Source organism: Pan troglodytes, chromosome X (genome assembly GCF_028858775.2).
Source record: "Pan troglodytes isolate AG18354 chromosome X, NHGRI_mPanTro3-v2.0_pri, whole genome shotgun sequence".
NCBI classification, from domain to species: domain Eukaryota; kingdom Metazoa; phylum Chordata; class Mammalia; order Primates; family Hominidae; genus Pan; species Pan troglodytes.
The window spans coordinates 133583393-133595615 of NC_072421.2; the positions used below are offsets into that span (position 1 = coordinate 133583393).

General features: G+C 45.3%; 1 protein-coding gene across 9 annotated transcripts in view; it reads left to right on the top strand.

The window, feature by feature from the left end:
• The first annotated feature begins 2974 nt into the window (after nt 1-2974).
• Nucleotides 2975-12223, top strand: part of FHL1 (four and a half LIM domains 1) — a 64633-nt gene continuing 55384 nt past the window's right edge. The window contains exon 1 of one of the 9 annotated variants that reach the window (XM_063804109.1): nt 2975-3286. The gene's annotated coding sequence lies outside the window, so the exon portion shown is untranslated. Of the gene's footprint in view, nt 3287-3629; nt 4153-12223 lie in introns of those variants that run through there. The other 8 variants (XM_063804116.1, XM_063804104.1, XM_016944250.4 and 5 more) reach the window with 8 other exon arrangements.

Here is a 12223-nt window from a genome sequence, read left to right on the forward strand (position 1 = left end):
CTAGGACTTGATGACCTACGGGATGTGAAAAAGATGGAGTCAAAAGTAATAGCTTTTACTTTGCCCACGTGGGTGGGTGGTGTGCCATTAATGGAAACAGGAAATACGGGGGGGGGGCGGGGAGGGGGCGGGAAGAAATAGATCAGGGTGGGGGCAGGCAGGGGAGAGTTCAGCCTTGGACCTACAGGAAGTTGTTGAAACTGCTCTAGGCAGAAGGTTACTTAGTTACCGCAGTAACTAAGGTTTCAAGAGGGGAATGCACAGGATGTTTCTGGAGATCCTTCTAGATCCCGGACTAAGAGCCTACAGGCTGGGGAGAGGCAGGAGGTAAGGCTGGCTGGAGAAGTAGATGTGTTCTCTGAGAGCTGTTTTGGGCTCCACCATTGACAGGACACGTGATGATCATGAAATGGAGCCACTGTTTCCCTGTGGATTCCATTGACAAAGTCAGATGAAGGTCTTAGCACCACTTTGGGGGAAAAATAACTAACCTGAAAGAAGCAGCCACTTTGGATGACTGTAATAAAAGTGATGAACAGTCTTCTTTCATTGTTTTGGAAGTGGAGTATACAGGTTTGGATTGTGGGCTCTGGAAATATGCTGCTTGGTTTTAAATCCTGGTTCCAAGGTTGCTTAAGCCTCGGTTTCCTCATCTGTAAAGTATCTCATATAAGAGTAAATAAAATGATGTATGCAAACTGTCCATTACATAATACATTTTCAATAACTTAGAATTATTAGTTCTAATGGTACTTTTTGAAGAGAATGTAAAGGACTTGATTACTTTGTGTGCTGATAAATGCTCCATATTTCCTTCCAAGGAAATTCTTGGAAATTCTTGCTTAAATTCTATTGAAATTGAAGGCCGTTTTCCTCGTGCTCTGTTCCTTGGAAAGGCAAGAAGGAAGAATGAATAAAGGAAGAGGGAGAAAGGAAGGAGTCTTGAGAAGAATGAATCACAACTAACACTGATTGAATGCCAAAGAATAGCCAGAAGTTTCCCTGAAAGAGGGTGCTCTGTCCAGAGCCTTCCATCATGGGTGCCTCTTGGCTGTTTCTTTTGGGCTGGGCTGTTTCTTTGGGCTGGTATGGGGTGGGGAGTTGTCTGTGGCCAAGCTAATTGTTCAATGCCTTTCCATGATGGAGTGGGGGCAGATTGGCTTCCTCTTCTCCTAGGCAGTGTAGCGGGACTTCTCTTGCCATCTAGAAGGACCAAACTTCAGTGCTTCTGAGGGCTTAGAAGGGGAAAAGAGAAAGCCCAGGCCCCTGGTGCTAGGAGCAGAGAAGGGTACTTTGTAAGGGCTTATGCTGCTGGTTCTCTGGTAAGGGAGACCACTAGCCAGTTTGTGCGACATGGGGCAAATAGGAATCATGAGGATCTATTCGCTAGATCTTTGTATACCACACCATCCCTACACCCGCCCCTGTCATCATCATCTACCTCCATGGTCTTCTGTACAGTGAAGAATGACTTTCGGCAGATGGAGGGCCAATTCTCCCCATGAATCCAGCCCTTATTCCATCTCACCTAGGCAGGGGACTTGACTCCTTTAGTAAACCCTCCTGTCATGCCTCACCAACCCCTCTCTACTGATTATCCCTAAACTGTTGACCAACAGGCTCTCATCTCTCAAATCACAAAGAGAGAAGAGAATCTTTGCTTGTCCCTACTCGCTGCTCCAGTTCTGCTCCATTTTTCTTCCCATTTACATTGGAAAGTCTCAAAACAGTTGTCTACCCTATGCTGTCTCTACTTCAACTCCAATTCCCTCTGCAACCCTGTTCCATCAAATCCTTCCACTTTCCTCCACTAGCACCACCCTAATCTAAACCACCATCAGCTTTGATAGGAACTATTGAGAAAGCCTCCTAACTAATCTCCCTATTTAAATTTTTAATCTCTTCTGAACCATTCTCCATATAGTAGTCAAGGTGGTCTTTTAAAAATGTAAACCAGATCTGGAATACTACTCAGCAATAAAAAAGAGCAAGCTATGGAAACACCCAACAACTTGGATGAATCTCAAGGGACTCAAAACCGAGTGAGAAAAGCCAATCTCAAAATGAATATTGTATGATTCATTTACAAAACATTCTCAAAATATCAAACTTACAGAAATGGAGGACGGATCAGTGGTTGCCAATGGTGAAAGACTTGGGGAACTGAGGAGATAGTTATTGCTGTTTTGTAATTACAATACAACAGGTAAGATCCTTGCAATGATGAAACTGTTTTATAATTGACCACGATAGTGGAAAGAGGCCACACGTGATAAAATTGTACAGAACTAAACGCACACATGCCAGACGTGCACGTGCGTACACACACATACACACACACACACGGTAGAAGTAAAACTGAAGAAATCAAAATAAGATTGGTAGATTGTATTAATGTCAATATTCTAGTTATCTTATAGTGTAGTCTTGCATTGGGGGAAATTGGGCAAGGGGGACCCCAGATCTCTCTGTATTATTTCTTACAAATGCATGTGAATCTACAATCATCCCAAAAGACAAAAGTTTAGTTAAAAGAAATATAAGTCAGACCATGTCACGCCTTGGGGTTAAGCCACTCATTCAATGCCCTCCCATTGATTTTGGAATGAAGTGGCCTGCCCATGGACTGCACCTGCCCATGGACTAGTATGCAATCCACGATCTGGTCCCTGCCAACCTGTCCAGCCTTACTTTCTGGTACTCTCCCCAGCTTTCCTGGAGCCAATCATAATCACCACCTTTTAGTTCCAAAGCATCAAGATTTGGTCCCTCCTTCTGGCTTGTTTTCTGGAAAGCTTTTTCCTGGCTCTTTCATATCTTTCAGGGTTCAGCTTAAATGTCACCTCCTCCTTTCCTAATCACACTATTTGTACTTTTCCTGCACAGGCTTTATCCAAATTTGATTATTTTCTCACTTCTTTATTGTCTGTCTCCCCCACTAGATTACAAGCTCCCAGGGCAGGGTGCGTACTGTCTGCAGACAACGCTGTTATCACCAGAGCCCGGCACTGAGCTTGGCACATGGCGAGGGCTCAGTAAACTGAATGCTGAGTGAATGAGACGCCACGCGCCGCTTTGCCATCGGTGCTTTCTGAGTGACGTTAAAACGCTCTGGATGGTGGCACTGGGATTATGGATGGGGCTTATTTAGCTCCCTCCGGCTTGCTACTAAGGGGGAGGGGTCGTCGGTGGGCCTTTCGGCGCCGCTCCAAGCCACCGGGTTCCGAAGTCGGAGGCCGAAACGGCGTGCGCCCCGAACCGGGGCCGCTTTTCAGGGACTGCGCAGGTTAGCGAGGACCCCGGTGAGGCGAGACGCCACCCTCACTTGGCTGTCTTTGTTGCTCCCACCTCCCCAGCCCCAGCCGCCTGCAGTGATTCGTGACTCCCGCAGGCCTCTAAGGCCCGCTGCGCGAGGGAGGGGGCCCGAGGCGCCCCCGGCCCGCCCTCCTCCCGGTCTTCGGATCCCAGCCGGTCCTCGGGAAAGAGCCTGCCACCGCGTCCCCGCAGCCACCCTCTCCGCGCGCCCGGCCCTCTCCAGTGGCGGGGGCACGTGGGCGCGCGGGGTGCGTGGCAAGCCGCCCCTCTCCCCACGCCCGTCCGGCCGTCTCCCGCGCGCGCGCGCGCGCCCCGCACACAGCCTCCGTGCAGTGGGCAGAGCCCGGCCCCGCGCGCGCCCCGCCCCGCCCCTGGCTAGCCGCGCCCGCCCCCGCGCTCCTGCTCCCTCCCCTCTTTCCCTCCCCGCCTCCCCGGCGCTCACCCCTCCCCTCGCGCCCCTCCCGCGCCCTACATCCACCGCCCGGCGGAGGGGGCTCAGTCCGCAGCCGCCGCCGCCACCGCCGCGCCTCGGCCTCGGTGCAGGCAGCGGCCGCCGCCGCCGAGACAGCTGCGCGGGCGAGCATCCCCACGCAGTAAGCCCGCTTTCTTTCCGCTTGTGCCCGCGTGTGTGCCTCCCGCCCGCCGGCGTCCTGGGTCCCGGGGGAGCGGCTGCCCTTCTGCCCCGCCGCCGCCGCCGCTCGGGGTTGGTCCCTGCGGTCCCGGCTGCCTGGCCTTCCAGGGCTGGGTACTGCGGCTTCGGCGGCCTCGCTGAGGCCGGGGGCCAGGGGCCGTCCCGGGCTGCGGGGTGCGGGACGAGGGACTGCGAGGTCCCCCCTGGTGCGTGCCTCGGCCTTCCCTGGGTTTTTGGCTCGATGGGGACTAAGAGGCAGTGGGGTGGAGGTGGGGGGGATCGGGAGTGAAATGGGGGCGCTCCATGTTTTCCTGTGCGGGGGATGGTGGGGAGTGAGGAGGGAGTGAAAGGGGGGCCCTGGTTTTGTCACCAAGGATGGCGGGCAGTGGGGGGTGGGGCGAGGTGGGGACACCTCTTGGTTCTTTCAGCCAGGATAGCTAGCAGGGGCTGTGGGGAGCGGGTGAGGATGAAGCGGTGGGTCGACTCCCTTGGTTTTCCCATCAAGGATGGCGGGGATCGTGGAGGGGGGAGGTGGGAGACCTGCCTTGCTTCGCTCAACGAGGATGGCGGGGGTGGCGACGAGGAGTAGACGTGAGGGGGCCCGCCTCGGTTTTCTTGACTGGGATGCTTGTGGGGTGGTTGGAGGATGGGGGTGGGGTGCAGAATAAGGAGGGAGGGGGAGGGCCCGCTGTGGTTCTTCTGTCCAAGGGGGATGGCGCGGGTTTGGCGAATGGGGGTGGGGAGGGGGTATTTCAGCTCCAGCGTGGAATCTAGAGAAGCACGAGGAAGGTTCTATCACGGGGGTTGAGCCTTAGAAGGTGGGTTTTCAAAACTGCAGGGCGTAACCTCTCCCGCCTCGAAAAACGTGAAATCCTTACAAGGTGCCGTCTGTTCTAGGCTCTGAGAGAGTGGTTTCTGCTTTCGAAGTTTCTCTTCCTTTTCTCTCTGCTCTTAGCGTCCAGGACTAGGTAAAGGTTAAAAAATCATCAAGGCTAAGCGACTGTTGTGTCGTTCGTGTTGAGCGCTGTATTATTTTCTGCATTTGGGAATGTGCGAGTTTCTCAGGTTTGTTTTGATTGCCCTTTACAATAAAAACCCATACTAGGGAGATCCCTTCGGAAAAGAAAAGGACAAGGCTTATTAATGGGATGCCAGGTTTGGATTTTGAATTTCCTGAAGGGCAGGAGATACATCCTTGTAGCATTTCGCTTGGTTTTCAGAAGAGTAGAAGTAGTAGAATAAGCGTATGTATTTGCTGGAAGTCCCCTTGTATTCATTTAAATTATCCCTTCGGGATTATCCGAGCCCCCTTTGATTTGGGTTTGGAATAGATCCAGTTTTCCTAATTGGAGCCATCATCTTGTAATTGCTTGTAATTCTTCTCTGGGTTATCAAGTCTATGGCAAGCTTATAGAACAGCAGGAATAATTTTTTCCGTCATCTTAAGACAGTTTTAATGTAAACGTTACGGTGTTCCTTGGAAATGTGAACATTTGCAGAACAGCACAAGTTTAAATTATGGGCCCCCCTGGAATTTTGTAAAGCCTTTCCTGCCCCAGCTCATCTCCAAGAACCGGGCCCTCCCGATCCTTACACTGAAGAAGCAAGAGCTTCTGGGATGGTAGCTTTGCCTTTACAAACTCATGTTCATGTTTGCTTAAGAAGAATACGTATTAAGCAGGCATTTGCCTTTTATGTGGTGAGACTATAGTGTTTTCCCATTTTTGGTTACATAAGGTTCCAATCAAGTCTTTACCTTCAGTCTTTAAAAATGCTTATTTAACATTTTTAAGGGCAAATATAATCTTTATGCAACAGGAAATTGGTCAGATAGGCCGTGATTTGTGCAAACCACCTCACGATAAGTACATAGTCTAAGACTATCATATAGATTCTGTAACCATATATGGTTTTTGAAATTCTAGGCTACCATTCCCATATTTAATTTTCAGAAAAGGAAAATATTTTTTTCAGCCAAGTCTAGATTTTTGAGTGAAACTAAGAAAAATTGTGTAAGATTTAAATTGATAAAATTCCTCCTGTATAATACCAGTGCATTGGAGGTAATTTAATATATATTAAATGAATCGACCGCTAAAACAAAATAATTATTTTTTTTCCTGGAAGTGTTAAACTGGAAATGTTTAAGGGGAAATAGATTTTTAGTCACAAAGACCGACAAAAATGCATTTATTTACACTATTGTATTATAATGTTAGTATGGTATTCATTCTGTGCCCCCAAATAGCAATTGAAAAAATAGCATATTTTTATAATAAAATTTAAGCCTAATGTTTTTTTCTCTGAGGAGTAGAATGCAGAAAGTGGTAAAAAATCTTTTACAGAGAGAAGCATGTTGATAGGAAGTGGGCTTTAAGTTTCTCTCTGGACAAAAGGTGTAAATGGCGTATCTTTTACCTGGCTTTTTGAGAATCTGTTGCCCTCTAGGACATGAAAGACATTTCAGGAATTAACAGAAGTCGGATCAAATTCTCTTGCTAGATGTTCTTTAAGATTTTGCTGATACGCATTTGAAAATTTGTAAATCACGTTTTCATGTAAGAAATTAACCCTCACCTCTAAAGTTTGAGCATTAAAAAAGTTTGTTGAAGGCATGGAAGGTAATCTCCTGTGACTGAACCCTGTTTTCCCACTCTCCACCTCCTAGTTCCCTTCTTCCCCATGCCTCTCCTTTTTCCCCCGTCTGGTGCCAGCAACATTGGCTTTTATAACCTTATAGGAGTTGAACCAAATGTTCCTGCTTGCTCGAACTTGAGGCCTTATCTTTTTGGCTGCTTTCCCCAGCTTTTGCCTACTGAACTTTTTTTTGTTAATTGAACTATCTAGTTGTTTGGATTTGGGGTAAAAGGGAGTAGACTGTAATTGTTTTTTCTTAAAAGATCTTTTCTTTTAGCTCCTGTGGGACAAGAGCAGAGAAAGGTTCTTTTTTGGTCAGTGGTGTACTTAATTAAGCAGAATATATGACTTTTCGTTTATTCAACAAACATTTGCCGAGTTACCTCCTCTGTTGGAGGCTCCATGCTAGGTGTGGAGTTATTTGGTTGATAAGAAATGGCTTCCACCTTTCTGGTGAAGTTATGAAAATGAAAAATAGACAGTGAATCTGTTGTGAGTAATCAAGAATTGTCTGGAGTTTTTTGGACAGACAAAGATTTCTTGATGTTTACATTCAGCTTTGTATTACTGTATAGAGTAGGGAGAAGTGGATGGCCAGCATCCCTTCCTGCGACTTAATGCATCTCTGATGGCAAATTGGGCCTCCCCAAAATATTTTTCTGGGGTCAACTTTGAATTATGGGTAGTAATGGGTGATGGAGCCCAGAAGAGTGGATAGTCCTAAATAGTAGCTCGAGTAAACCTTTGACCTTCTACAGGGTTGCTTCCTGAGTGCCTGGAGAAATCCCCTCTTTGTGGATAGTGCCACACTGGTGGTTTTCAGCCAGGGCGCTTTTGCCCCCCGGGGTCACTCAACAATTTTTGCTAGATGCACTCCACTGGCATCCAGTTGGTAGAGACAGGGATGCTGCTTAAATATCCAACAGCACATAGGGCAGTGCCTGGCGGCAAACAAAATTATCCAGCCTGAAATGTCGATAATGCTGAGGTTGATGTAATTTCCTCTACATAATGTAGCAGAACATAATTCCAGGAGAGTAGAGAACAATAACAGCGTCTTGAGGTGACTGAGTAGTTGGCGGAGCTCACTTTATCTGTCTCAAAAATGACTAGTTTCAGCCAGGTGCTGTGGTTCACGCCTGTAATCCCAGTACTTTGGGAGGCTGAGGCAAGCGGATCACTTGAGCCCAGGAGTTCGAGACCAGTCTGGCCAACATGGCAAAATCCTGTCTCTACTAAAAATACAAAGAATTAGCCGGGTGTGGTGGTGTGCGCCTGTAGTCCCAGCTACTTGGGAGGCTGAGGCACGAGAATCGCTTGGACCCAGGAGGCGGAGGTTGCTGTGAGCTGAGATTGCATCACTGCACTCCAGCCTGGGCGACAGAGTGAGACCCTGTCTCAAAAACATAAAATAAATAAATAAAAGTGACTAGTTCCTGCATACCAACCTGAAGAATTAAAGAAAATAACAGCTACCATTTATGGCACTTACTCTGTGCCAGAGGACTTGCATACATTATATATTCTCTTCATTTTATAAATGAGGAACCACACTCAGAGAGGTAAAAGATCTTGCCTGGAGCCTCACAGCTGGTCAAGGTTAGAAGTAGAAATCAAGATTAAGATTATTACTCCTTTTAAGTTCATGGTTTTAAGCACAACTATGCATTATCTCCCTTGCGGCATGCATCATTCAAAATCTTACGTAACAAAATGAAAATTACTCTATGTCCTATATACCATTGGGCTTGCCTGAGAGTAATTAAAACCATGAATGCTAAATGTGATCATACTTGGAGTAAGTGACAAGGAGTAGGGGAAAAGGGAACCAACATTAATTGAACACCTACTAAAATTTCAGGAAGCACGCAAATTAAATATATACTCATTGTCTAATTTGATTCTCACAGCAACTCTGCAGTTATGATGCACATTTTACAGATGAGAGTGGGAGATATTTGTTAAGTAACTTGTCTAAGATTGCACAACTAATAAGCAGCAGGGTTGGGATTTGAGATGATGTCCCACAACCAAGCCACTCTTTGCTGCTTACTCTAAAGGTTGGAAGTAAGTTGAGCCTCTTGGAGAAAGGAAGGTAACTGGCCCTGGGTAAAAAGTAACTTCAGGCAGAGCGCAGTGGCTTACACCTGTAATCCCAGCACTTTGGGAGGCCAAGCCGGGCAGATCACCTGAGGTCAGGAGTTCAAGACCAGCCTGGCCAACATGGTGAAACCCCGTCATGGCTAAAACACAAAAATTAGCCAGGCGTGGTAGTGGGTGCCTGTAATCCCAGCTACTCGGGAGGCTGAGGCAGGAAGAATTGCTTGAATCCAGGAGTCGGAGGTTGCAGTGAGCCGAGATAGCGCCACTGTATTCCAGCCTGGGCGACAGAGCTAGACTCCATCTCAAAAAAAGAAAAAAAAAGTAATTTGAGAGGTAACACGTAGTAGACGTTGGATTATATTCAGGTAGAGAATGGAGAGATGAATTGCTATACCTTCCTCAGCTGATAAGAATCGAATTCTACCTGGAATTTGTTCTAGAGATCTACTCAAATTGAAACAGTGATTGTCATTTTGTCAAACTTCATTTTCTATCTCACCTGAATTTTCCAAGCTGTGCTTTGATAACCATGAACCTGGAAGTTATGGAAGTCTGTGCTTAACCTTTCGGTAGCTCACCTTCCACCTTTCTTAGGGCTGTCCTGTAGAACTTAGGAGTGACAACATTTGGTTTTTGTCTTCTTTTTACACAATTTAAACATTTGTGCTTGCTATGGAAATTGTTTTTATAATACGCGGCATCAAATTCATTCTTGTGTTTTTCATATGGGGTTGTTTTGTTTTGACAACTAAATATTTACTTTAAGTTTTAACGTGTTTTGTTTCGGAGCACAAAAAGAGGAAACATTTAAAAAACAGCCCAATCACAATCATTTTGTCTGAAAAGCATTTTTTTGTGGGAGTTGGGGGGGGGGACAGGAAAAGGACCACATGCTTAATTTCATTTGCTTCAATTGGAAAGGAATTTTAACCACGATTCTCAAGGGCCAGGATGCTGGAAAAAAATGTTATTTAGATAAAATGCCTGTTTTGATATCCACATAGAACTGTGAGCCATAGATTCTGATTATAATAATAATGTCCTGATTCTACTACAGCAATCAGCCACTTGAGTAATCAACCACCGTGTATAGACATGCATGGTGGTACCATCTGATTTGTCCCATCACCCATTGATTCATTCTAGAGTAGACTTGAGAGATCTGATAGAACTTGCAAGAATGAATGATCCTTTTGAAAATCAAATTTTTCAATAAGAATGGTACATTTTATTGTAGGAAAATGCAGAAAATATAGAAAAGCTTCAAGAAGAAAACCAAAATCAGTCATAATCCACCACCCCAAAATTAATGACAATATTTTGTATGTCCTTTAAAAATGGAGTACTTTCTAAAAATGGTGGATTCAAGCCCATTGCAAAACCTCCAACTGATATAGTGTGTTATTTTTTTTTAAATGACTAGATTTTCTGAACGACTGCTACATCTCTAGATGGAAGTCATGGTCATAACCCATGAAAAGGGAAAGCTGACAGGTAGTTGGAGAACTATGCTATAGCCTCTTCCTGGCAGCTATCTAAAGAAGCTTAAGGGTAGCTCCTTCAAATTTCTCCTCTTCCAGCTTGAATGATCAAGTTTCAATGCTAAAAGAGGCTGTTAGTACCCACCCCCCATTATTTTACAGATGAGGAAACTGAGGCTCAAAGGGGTCAAGCACCTAATGTGCTAACGTCAGAGTTCCAGCTTGAATTTTTAGATTGTCTTCATAGGTAGGTAAATTTTTTATTTCCTAAAGATTCTTCACAGTCAAAAACTTTTTCATGGCCTGACACTCAAAAGAACAAGCTATTCTGGTGGGAGTATACTATAAAGGATACTAAAAGGCCAAGTATAATACTTGCTAATTTCAGAATATATTCCGAACAGCTGTGGGCAGTACAGGAATTTTTCATGTTATTTGCTTTATTGTAATTGAACATTTAGTGATGGGGAACCTCTTGGGTCTAGCTCTCAGTTTAATTTTCTCTAGCCTATGAGGCAAGTGCCAAGGCATATGAAGTATGCCTATAGGTACAAAAATGAAAGATGATATTGAAAGAGTCTTTAGACATGGTAGCCTGGAAGATCGCAATTAGGGCTTTTGCTCCACGAAAGTATTTTTTTCCTTTATAAAGGGAGATATCTGTTGAAATTGTGGGATAGAGATTTTAAAGATTGCATCTGCTTCCAAACTAAGGTCGAAAGTTAAATTGTAGTAAATGTGTGCAGTGTGGTATCATTAAACTGTACACACATACGTGAAATTGTTGTTTTAATCTGGCATCTTTTTTTTTTTTTTTTTTTTTTTTGAGATGGAGTCTCCCTGTGTCGCCCAGGCTGGAGTGCAGTGGCGCTCTCTCAGCTCACTGCAACCTCCGCCTCCTAGCATCAACCGATTCTCTTGCCTCAGCCTCCCTACTAGCTGGGATTACAGGCACGTGACACCACATCTTGCTAATGTTTGTATTTTTAGTAGAGACGGGGTTTCACCATGTTGGCCAGGCTGGTCTCAAACTCCTGACCTCAGGTGATCCACTCACCTCGGCCTCCCAAAGTGCTGGGATTACAGGCGTGAGCCACCACGCCCGGCCTTAATCTGGCATTCTTAAAAAAATCAGTTATTTAGCTTTCTTCCCCCTTTTCTCCTGCCCCATTTCATTTCTTTCTGTAGCTGTGAGGGTCACTCTCTCTTTGTATCTGTTTCACTCTCAGGGTGACTCTTTTTTCAGTCTACCTGACTGCACTCACTTTCCTTTTTCCAGGCTCTCCGTGGATCCATATCCTTCTATCACATTCATCTGCCACTGCATCTTGCCCTTGTCCCCGTTTGCCAGTGTTAACAATGACCCCACCCTGGGCTGGGCCAGGGCTGTTTTTCAGCTTAGGCCGGGCAGGGAAGCTGATCTCCAGGGCAGATGTGGAGTGAGAAGAGTTGTTGTCACTCTATACAGAAATGTCATTGACAGAATAGGATTAAACAAAATATGTACAGAGATTACATAGGCTATGTATACATGTAAACTTGTGAACACAAAATCATTCCTTCTTTACAGCTAGGGTCCCAGCAAATGCTACAGCTACATGAAATAATGAGTATGGATACCTATTGCCGAGGGCTTACTATTTGAACAAGTGAGAGAATTGTACTCTTGCCTAGGGGTGTATTTTTAAGTAGTTTTTGCTCCTGTTCCTTATTATTGCCTGCTAATGGATACGTATATTGTCAGTAAGTGACCAACTCTCCTAGCTTCCTGTAGTACACTGTATTTCTCTTCTGAAAATGGATTTTCCTCTGTATTTAAACCACAGATTTACTTGTGCCTCATTTTTGAACTACTATAGATAAAAACTCACAGATAGGAAATACCTGTGGACTGTTTGAAATGCAGTGAAACCTAGAAAAAAAAACAATCAAAATAATAAGTATCTCCTGTTGGCATTTTACTGCTTGTAGAATTGATATTCTATTTGCCCACATAAAATCTCTCTGGATGTTATTCCTATTGCAAGACATAGTAGCTTTTCTTCCTGTTCCTTAT